Source organism: Citrus clementina, unplaced genomic scaffold, assembly GCF_000493195.1.
Source record: "Citrus clementina cultivar Clemenules unplaced genomic scaffold, Citrus_clementina_v1.0 scaffold_4, whole genome shotgun sequence".
Classification (NCBI taxonomy): Eukaryota; Viridiplantae; Streptophyta; class Magnoliopsida; order Sapindales; family Rutaceae; genus Citrus; species Citrus x clementina.
In genome coordinates, this window is record NW_006262274.1 from 10,808,278 (window position 1) to 10,819,651 (window position 11,374).

The 11,374-nt window shown below is 34.4% G+C and overlaps 1 non-coding gene across 1 annotated transcript; it reads left to right on the plus strand.

Annotated features, from left to right (window-relative positions):
• Positions 1-410: 410 nt before the first annotated feature.
• Positions 411-514, plus strand: LOC112099345. Its single transcript, XR_002906149.1, has one exon. It is a non-coding gene; the product is annotated as a small nucleolar RNA R71 (small nucleolar RNA).
• Positions 515-11,374: the final 10,860 nt, after the last annotated feature.

Below are 11,374 nucleotides of genomic sequence, written 5' to 3' on the forward strand. Positions count from 1 at the left end.
GGTCTCTCCATCCAGGGTTATATGTGTTGGAGTATGGGTTGTAATTTGATGGCTTTCTCATTACACCTATGGCATTGGCTTGATCTGAGTATGAGTCCTGGTCATGTGGTTCTGTTGATTTAGCAGTCGATAACGATGCTATTTGTCGAGCAAGACCTTCAACCATCTCCTTGACTTCTTTGATTCCTGAAGTTGATTCGCCAATTTGAACCTCATTCACTCCTTTAATTCTTCTAGTAGTCCTAAGTGATCGACTCCGTTGTTGGGAATTATCTGCTTGTCGCTGGAAGAATTCCCAAATTTCTGATGCACTTTTTGACATTAGCTCTCCTCCACTTGTTGCCATTAGCCATTCTTGCACATTCGGCAATAATCCCTCCAAAAAGTATTGGCATTGGTGCCATTTCTCGTACCCATGATGTGGACACTTCAAGAGTAGCCCATTGAATCGCTCCCATGTTTCAAAAAATTGCTCGTCCTCTCTCTGGGTAAACTCCGAGATTTCCCTGCGAATAACATTGGTTTTATGCACTGGAAAATATTTATTTAAAAATTTTGTAACCATTTGTTCCCATGATGTAATGCTATTAGCAGGCAACGTATTTAACCATGAACGAGCTCTATCCTTTAAAGAAAATGGGAATAGTCTAAGTTTAACATCATCATCTGAAAAATTCTCATATTTGAATGTTTGACAAATGGCATGAAAATCATTCAAATGATTATATGGATCCTCATTTTCTAGGCCATAAAATGTAGGGAGACAATTTAACACACTAGGTTTTAATTCAAAACTCCTAGCAGCTACATTTGGGTATCTTATGCATGACGTGCTCAAATTAGCTAAGGGACTAAAATAGTCCTTAAATGGCCTCTCCTGTGGTGCTTGTAAATCCATTTTATTTTTAACGTGTTTGTGTGTGCGAAGAGTTTTCTCAAGTTCAAGGTCTATAGGTTCAAGATTGGGTAATAATGACCTTCGACCATGCATAAAAAAAAATGAAAATAAAGATGGGAACAAAACAAATAAAAATAAAGAAGAGGGAGAAATTACGATACTAATCTTATTGCGCTATTAAAACCTTTCTATAAAAATACACAAAAACAAATACGTGAAATAAATTAACTAAAAATAAATTAATAAGATAAACAAAAAAAAATTACAAAGAAAAAATAAATTGAAAATTAAATTACAGAATTTTACAGAAGAGAAAAAGAAAAAAAAATACTAACCTTTAAATGCAGATTCAATTTTTTTTTTCTTTTTTTTTAATAAAAAAAAATTACAAGAAAATAATTAAAAGAAATTGTTCACAAAAATTAATTCTATGAATTAAAATTACTTACCTCCCCGGCAACGGCGCCAAAAACTTGTTGTGCAAATTTTAATGTACTCGCAAGCGCACGAATCTGTTGTAGTATAGATTAATGGTGACGAGTGTCGATCCCACGAGGAGGTGGATTTTAATTGTGTTTAGAATTAATTTTGTAAATGGGTTGTTGGATTTATGGTGGAAATGATTTGGTATATGCTAAAACTTAAATTAAAATGGCGAGGATAAATTCTGAAATTGGTATTGAAATGGCGAGAATAAATTGATGAGAATTATATTGAAATGACGTACTTGGGTATCTGGATCCGTATCAACATGCATCATGGGCTAAATAATCCGTATTAATGCCAATTAAATCATGAGGGGGGAATCCACACCTCATGAACCACGCTCTAATCAATATGGTGCTAAGGGCTTATCGTGCCAAATAATAATAACCTTGTACTAGAGGGCCGGTGAAACCAAGGCGGTACTAGACAAGATTAGTATTATTTGTCGACGAGAAGTCAAAACATCCACAAAAACTAGAGGGGAAGAGAAAATAAATTTACCAAATTAAGCCCATGACACATGTTGAGACTTCACCTTCAACCCAAGCTTGAAAGAAAATTAGCCACTCATAGTTGAACTAGGGGCAAAATGGGAATTTATTAAAATACGAAGAAAATACAAGATGGAGAGGGAATTACAGAAAATGGATCCCAAAAATGGATTCAGAGATATCAAATTAGGGGGGAGAGGCCCCCTTTTTATAGATACATGGAATAAATCATGGCCATCGGATTAAAAACAGTTTGGACGCTCAGGATTTCGCCACGTCATCAGTCAACAGTTCACGGTTTGACCACGCGGATGAACAGTAACACGGTTTGACCCGACTTTGAACAGTAACGCGGTTTGACCCGGATGAACAGTAACGCGGTTTGGTTGAAAATAATCCTGTGTGATGCATGCACCGTACACGAGATTTTTCGTCCACTGATATGCTGCCACGTCACCATCAACAGTACATAAGAATTTTAGCCCAACAGGATCGTGACACCTCATCAGTCAATGCCACATCATCGGTCAATGCCACGTCATCATCCGTCTATGTGAACAGTGTCGTGAACAGTAACGTAGACAGTACCGTATACGTGAATAGTACCGTACATGTGAATAGTGCCATTTTTCCTTTTATGCTCCGCCTAAGGTTTTCGACCGTCCTGAGTTCAAAAGTGATGTCCGTTTTGCCGTCTGATCTCTCCTTTATTGTGAAATGACTATAATGCCCCTAAAATACATAAAATACTTAATTAAAATAAAACACATGTAATTAAATCACAAGAAGGTTAAATATATAAAAGTAAGGGTTGTTAGTAAGACTTAAAATGTAAAATGACGGTTTTCTCCTTTATAAATATGCATTTTCTAACACTCAACAATCACCACTCTAGAAACATGCACAAAATTATCGACAAGCTGTTTGGACTAAATAGTCTGTCGTTTGCAACCTGAATGGATGCTCTTTAGAATTTGTCGATTAGTAGTTTGGGCTAAAGGGTCTACCGTTTGCAACCTGGATGCTCTTTAGAATTTGTCAATTAACCGTTTTCTAATACCTGGTTCATTGTTTTCTTCTGAAATCAGTTTTTCATTTTATCCTTGATATAAATGGTTTGCCATTTAATCATTAACGATTATCCATTTGTTTCCATATTCTTATACAATTCCAAAAAAAATATCTAGCCTAAGAACTTAACAAATTTCAAGACTTCTTAGTCAAAGCATATATAGTTTGTTATCATCAAAATCAATATTATACGACCATTTATGTCAACAATCTCCATTTTTTTAATAATGACAAACCTTACATGTATTCAAGGGGTGGAGAAATAAAAATAAAAAGAATGCCAACTCCCCCTGAAAATAAGCTCTCCTTAAATATTTTTCAAGTTTAAAAATAGTCATTCTTTCAAATTAATCCAATTTAAAAACGATTTAAAATTTTTAAAAACATTTTGTGTGTATCTGTGTAAGTGTGTATAACAAAACAACTTCCCTCGAGACTCTAGAAATCATATTTTAAATACATGTAATCTTCTCCCCCTTCATCATCAAATACATAACCATGAAAGAAATAACTTTTCTATGTTTTCAGAAATTTCAACAGAACCTCCCCCTAATAATAAGCATTAACTCATATACAAGTTTAGGAAAAACACTCCCAAATGATCAAAAATCATCATTGAAACCAACTTCATACACTTATTAGTTTAGAACCCATTATCACTTCAATCATCAAACCAATATTATCAAGTCATCATCACAAAGCTATAACTTTATACCAACCATCAAACCATCAATAATAAAAGCATATAATCATCAAGAAAAAATCAACTAGATGCAGTATCAAAGAAAATGTAACAAAATAAAATGTAAAGTTAATGTTTGTGCAAAACATAAGTGTAGAAACTAAAAATAAAAAACTACTGTAAGGGATGAGATGAAGAAGATGAAGGTGGAATGCCAAGATCAGTGAAGATACGCAGCTGACCATCTAGAATCTATCGATGCTGATAAAAAATATGATGCTGCTGAAGCTGAAAGGCAGCAAACTAAGCTTTAAGCTGCTGCTGCTGCTCGGAAAGAGTTCGAACATCATCAATCAACTACTATACAAGACCCTCAGGGACTGGAGGATCCTCTGGAGCTAGAGGCTCATTGGTATCCATTTCATGTCCCTCGGAATTAGACTCCACTTGAGGCTGTGCTACTGCTCCTTGACGTGGGACTTGAGTCTAGCTACTAGTCAAAAATCGAGTAGCTAATCAGTGGGATAGATGTTGTTAAGCACACGATCATCCTCTAAGGCCACAAGAGTGTCCTGGTTTTTAGACGAAGTTGTCTTACCCATTTCCCATTCCTTCTATGGAAGCAACCTGTTATTAACCCCAAGTGTACTCAACATATGTCTCTCAATGACATAGTACTTATTTCCTAACAGCATATGGATGAAAAAAATTAGCAAACATGAGGGCTTTCCTAAATGTATAGATCTTTGAAATTCTAGTTATGCAACCCAAGAGGGGGGTGAATTGGGTATCTAAAAAATTATTCAGTTCTAAAACAAAACTCAATGCTAATCTAAAACGAATTTAAAGTAATAACAAATAAATCAATCACAAAATAAAAAGATAAGGGAAGAGAGATTCAAACACGGAGATTTTTACGTGGTTCGGCCAACCTCGCCTACGTCCACGCCTCCAAGCTTTTCGGGTTTGAGGATTTCACTAAGCAAACCTCCAAGGCTTCGAATGCTTACAATTGACTTCTAAGGTGTCAATGAACCTTTACAATAAGAGATTATCCCCAATCTCTTAACCCAAGTGTATTCCAACACTTACAATCACTCAAAGTAAAGATTATAAATTTGTTCTTTACTCACACAATACTTAAGATTACAAATCAATGCCCAACATGTGAATAAAAGAAGAAAGAAAGTGTTTAAAGCTTTATGAAGGCTGTATTCTCTATTATGAGCTCAATGATAACTTTGTGATAAGCCTTTGTTTGAATTTGAATGAGTTTATTTATATTTGGAGTTGAAAAACTAGTCGTTACTGACTTTCTGGGAGAAAATATATCGCCGTTAACCGTTATCGGTTAACCATTTGTACTGGTCAAAGTTACCATTGAGCCAAATTTCAAATAAACGGTTGACTGTTTGTCAAATAAACGGTTGACCGTTTGTCACTACCCTTTCACCATTAATTTCCAGAGACATGCAAAACAAATTTCTGCTATCCGTTCTTTCTGAACGGCTAAAGGTTAGCATAAAATGACACCTTGAAAATTATCGGTTAGCCGTTTGAAGTTAACGGTTCGCCAGTTATTTCCAGTGACCTGCAAAACGAGATAGCCTTATTCGTTTCTGTTAAACGGTGCAAGATTATTACAAGCTTCTATTCTAGAATTTATCGGTTAACCGTTTGCTATAAACGGATCACCGTTTAATTCCAGTGACCTTCCTAGCATATTTATGTTTTTCGTTTTTGCTAACCGGTTAGAGCTTAAACAATTGACTCTTTTTGGTTTGTATTGGTTAACCATTTCAAAGTAAACGGTTGACCGTTTACTGCCAGAATCACAGTTTTAGTCAAATATTGTAGGGAATCATTTTCCAATTGAAGTTTAATCAACTATACATCTTTCATGAACATAATTGGAATGATTATATGGCTTTTGTTTATTAATGAATAGCTCCAACATTTTAATAAAAAACATTGAAAGTTTGTTATCATCAAAATCAATATAGTGAACATTTTCATGTTAACAATCTTGTGACCAGCATTCTCAATGCCTAGGATTTGGTTTAAGTCCACAGCATTAAACTCTATAAGAGACCCTTTTACATTGGTAATTATCCTATCTAGCCTATTTGTGGAAATTTCCATATTCGAATAAAATACTCGAATTAGATTAGGATAAACCTAATCGTCAATACTCAAGCCACCTCCCGAGGTTCTAACATCTCTTTAACACTTCTATTACACACAACCAACTCCTCAAGATCATCCAATTCCACAGAGTAAGAATCAATTACCTTACGACCTATAAAGCGGGTTTGGAAGTGTATGGCCAAAGGAGCAGTGGGGAAGTGGATTCTTTCAAACTCATAAGTCTACCTAGGAGGTATTGGGTTCCTCGTTGGTACAGATTTCCTCTTAATTATGGCTTTTGATGTTTCAACCATGAGTATAAATGCAAAAATGGGAATGTTTTTAATAAGGATGAAATAGGAGAATTTAAACCAACTAAAATAAAGATGAAGTGTATATAAAGTGATTTAGGTGGTCAATTTGGCCAAAACCTAAGGAAAATCTAGCCAAAATGGAAGAAAACCATTCGGCTGACTCTGGGGTTTCAAATTGAGATTTTTTTAATTTTGGACTTGAAAACTTGTTTTCATTGTGAAAATAAGGAGTTTGGGGGTGATTAGAAAGGTTATGAAGGCTCAATTTTGTAAATAATGAAGAAAAATGATGAAGTTTAGAGAGAAAAATCTTTACTGTCGTCAATAGAGAGAAAACGGTTCAGAGGCAAGGTAAAAGTGAATAGAAACCCTTGAAATTGTTCTATTATCGTACGAAAATGATGTGCCATTTTCTGAAACTACAAACTATTAAATTCCAATAACTAAATTACTCTAAATCAGTTAATCATTAACTTAAACAACCTCTCTATTTTTAATCGATAAACTGTTATCCCTAAGCGGTTAAACGTTATTAAACAGACTTCATTTCCTAAGTTTCTATTTTTAAAAGGTAAACCATTTATGAACAAACGGTGATGTATTTACCTATAATCTCGCACATAATTTTGATTTTTAGCCAATAATTAATCCATTCCAAGGTTATGTTAAGAACCCGAAATATCTCAATAAAGCCATTTTTTATGCGTGAAAAATGAATGCACATATTATATAAAACAAAAAAAAAATCATTCATACATTCACATAATCAATCCACATAATAGATAATCTGATAGCCTCAATATCATACAAGGATATGCTAGTGTGAAAAGTTCATCATCACAAGTTCGTGTTAGATTTTGACAAATTGATCTTCACTAAGAGGTTTTGTATAGATATTGTAAATTTTATTAAACTCGCAAGTGCACGAATCTATTGTAGATAATGGTGACGAGTGTCGATCCCACGAGGAGGTTGATTCTAATTGTGTGTAGAATTAATTTTTCTAAATGGATGTTTGGATATGTGGTGAAAGTGACTTAGATTATCTTAAAATTGGAATTGAAATGGCGAGAATAAATTGAAGAGAAATATATTTTAATGAAACACTTGGGTATCTGGATCCGTATCAACATGCACCATGGGCGAAATATTCCTTATTAGTGCCAATTAAATCATGAGGGGGAAATCCAAACCTCATGAACCACACTCTAATCAATATGGTGCTAAGGGCTTATTGTGCTAAATAATAATAACCTTGTACTAGAGAGCCGGTGAAACCAGGGCGGTATCTAGACAAGATTATTATTATTTGTCGACGAGAAGTCAAAACATCCACAAAAACTAGAGGGGAAAAGAAAATAAATTTACCAAATAAAGCCCATGACACATGTTGAGACTTCACATTCAACCCAAGCTTGAAAGAAAATTAGCTACTCATAATTGAACTAGGGGCAAAATGAAAATTTATTAAAATACGTAGAAAATACAAGATGGAGAAGGAATTACAGAAAATAGAGCCCAAAAATGGATTCAGAGATGCCAAATTAAGGGGGGAGGCCCCCTTTTTATAGATACATTGAGTAAATCATGGCCATCGGATTAAAAACAGTTTCGACGCTCAGGATTGCGCCACGTCATCAGTTAACAGTACGCGGTTTGACCACACGGTATGAACAATGACACGGTTTGACCCGGCTTGAATAGTAACGTGGTTTGGTTGAAAATAAATTTGTGTATATGCATGTACTGTACGCGCAATTTTTGGTCCACTAACATGCTGCCACGTCACCAATCAACAGTGTATAAGAATTTTAGTCCAACAGGATCGTGACACCTCATCAGTCAATGCCACATCATCGGTCAATGCCACATCATCGATCCATCTATATGAACAGTGTCGTGAACAGTAACGTAGACCGTACCGTACATGTGAACAGTGCTAGTTTTCCTTTTATACTCCTAAGGTTTTCGACTGTTCTGAGTTCAAAAGTGATGTCCGTTTTGTCGTCTGATCTCTCGTTCATTGTGAAATGACCATAATGCCCTTAAAATATATAAAATACTTAATTAAAATAAAACACACATAATTAAATCACAAGAAACTTAAATACATAAAAGTAAGGGTGTTATAAATATACATTTTCTAACACTCAACACACCCCCCAACCAGCTTATTACTAGTCCCTAGCAAATAAAGTGAAAACAAAATTCAAATCCACAATAATTTTTTTTTAACAATCATGTTTATTCAATCAGACTAATGATAATAATAAAATAAAAGTATAAGCATTATCTCCAGTCTAAAGAAACATCACACCCACATCAACCATCCACATGAATCAGCCCAGTAGACTTGTCACAGCTACTTTCAAGAATGACATGTTAAACCCCAAAATCTCACTGGAAATAATGACACTCTCACAAAGAAATTAAACCCAATAAAAATAGTCACTCCAATGAATGACAATTGAGAGAAAATAATAAGGAAGTGATATCACATGCTCTCACCAAGATGAAAGAAATATGTCCTCAGCTTAGAAATAATACGATCTCAAGTCAAATAAAAATGCCAGTCAACCCAATTTATTTATTTTTTTATGCACCATTACATCTTTTTAGCCCATATAACTAGCGTCTATTTCATACTATAGTTCCCTAAAATCAAGAAAGACTTTTATTAGGACGTAACGTAGGCTAGGGACATGGTTAACAAAGGAGGAGAAATAAGGAAAACAAAGTGTATGTTTGAGAAAAATGTAAAGAATTTTTTTTTTTAAAGTTGCAAGGTGGATTTCACCTATTATTGCTATTTTTATTTTTGAAACAACAATTTTTTTTTTTTTTTGCTTTTGTTTGGCATAACTTCACTGAACAAAATAATTATTTACATTTTTCTCAAACATAAATAGGTGATGGAACTTGTAAGATATCAGGTAATACTCCAAATCAGAGTGGGTTAAGATGATAAGTTTGACAAAGAAAGTTTTTTTTTTTAAAGGCTCAAAAGGGTTAACTATGGATATTTCATAAAATGGATGACTAGAAAGGCTCAAACGGATCAAAGATGACATTTCCATCGTCTTTTAGGGCTCTATATAATCTTCCATAACTACTAGTTAGATGGGCCTCCAAATGTAGCAACACACATTTTTTTTTATTTTACAATTTTTTTTAAGGGTTAACTCAAAATAAATCTAGAAATCGTGTATAAAATAATAAACTGCTAAGTTGTATAAAGAATTGACAAAAGGGTTACTCTCCAAGAAAAATAATAGGCTCAAAAACTCACTTGGTATTTATTATAACATGTTCATTCTTTCAAGCAACTCATATTTGTCTCCGACATCAACATGTAGAATAGCAAACATAGTGTAACCTCACTTAAGACCAAAGATAATACAAATACTAAAATTTGAAATTAATCATGTCATCCAATGTTAAAACAAATCACACAATTGTTTTTTTTTTTCAAACAACATCCTACCCCCCAACCTATTCTAAACATGAAAGGAAAATATGCATGCAGAAATGTGAAAATGATGCAGAAAAACTAATTAGAAAAGTTACATTTAAAATGATAGAAAAAGAAAACGATTTTTTTTTTAACTAAGAAGATGCGTTTCTAGAGGCACTGCACTCCATATTCCGCCATCTTCGACTCAAAAATTTAAAAATGTATATTTATAAAGGAGAAATTAAAAAGAGGAAGAAAAATGAATATCAAAGCTTAATAAAGAAAAAGAAAATGTCTGAATTTTTTTTTTTCAAACGATGAAGATGCGTTTCTAGAGTCACTACACTCCATATTCAGCCATCTTCAACACAAAAAGTTAGCAACAGTTAGTTTCTACAATAAAAAATCAGTAAAAACTTAACCAAGATTCCACAATTGTCGACTATTCCCTCCCCCCAACCAAAATGAAACATTGTCCTGAATGTTTTAAAGGAAAGAAGTAGAGTTTAGAAGACATCACTTGGGTGGTGCAACACAGAAGAAAATATTTACAGGCGGAGAATTAAATCTAATTTGTACTTCTTACTGTGGCTACTGTTACCCTCATTATTTGGACGCTCCAACACAAAGGTCTAGGGGTCTGGCTCCGGTCTATAAGCTTGTAATAGATCAAGTAGCTCATTAGCAGTGTGAGCACAAATAAAAAGCTTTATCGCTGCGGAATGAATGAAATAGTTTTTTATTGCATGGTTAAGAAATGCGATAAAGTCATTATAAAAGTTATTGACATTTAATAAACCAATGGATTTTTGGTGAATGTGCAGATGGGCCCAAAATGCTAGTGTGATAAGTGCCTCTGGTGTTGCAAGATCTCCTGGAAGGAAAATAAAAGCATCAACATGATTAAGCATTTCAGTTATTCTTTCTTGCATACCTGAGACGACTAATGCTTCTCCAGTCGGTGAGTCAGACAAACTTCCCAAAGGTTTTAAGGCTCTTGGGATAACGCCTAACACTTGGCTTCTTCTGACAAAAGCATCTTCCGAGACCAATTTTGATAACCCTTGGTTACCTCCTCCATACACCAAGTGTAATTTTCTCTCTGCTATGCTTCGACCAAGATCTATGGCTGCCTCAAGGAACTCTTTATGTTTGCTATAGTTAAATCCAGAAAGCACACAAATGTTCTTGAATTGTCTATTGGGAGTAGCTGCCATTAAGATACTTCTCAAAAATAATTTTTGAGTGCTTGAGAAAAAATCATATTTAATAATCTTGGTGACAGTGGGTCACAGCTGTGTATGAGGTAGTATGTCAGTGTCAATTAACGTGTAAAGCACATGGCTCGCGAGTCAAAAAGGAAATAGTAAAAAGAAAAAGAAACAATGATAAAATAAAATTATTAAAGACAATAATGCAAATGATAAAACAACAGTGAGATAAAATAACAGTGAAGTAAAAGGATATTTACAGGTAGTTGTGACTGCGGCTCACATCTTCCTTTGGTTTTACGTCCAGAAATGGCTTGACCGCCCTCTATGAGTCGAGGATAGGCTTCCCATCCAGTTTTCTTATAAACTGACAAGCAGGGTCGTTTATAGTCAGATTCTTGAGACTATATCGTGCATGCTCTTTCTGGAATAATGGCCATAATTGGAGAATCGCTCCTTGCACATATCCACTGGGATGCGTTTCAAGAGACAAAATGATATCATCCAATGACTCTTTATTCAAGCCATACCTAATGAATTGAATCTTATCTTCCCTGTTATCAGACGTCATTCCTAAAGAACATGAGTTTTTATTGCATCTCATTCTAGCACATTTATGACAAGCAACAGAAATTCTTCG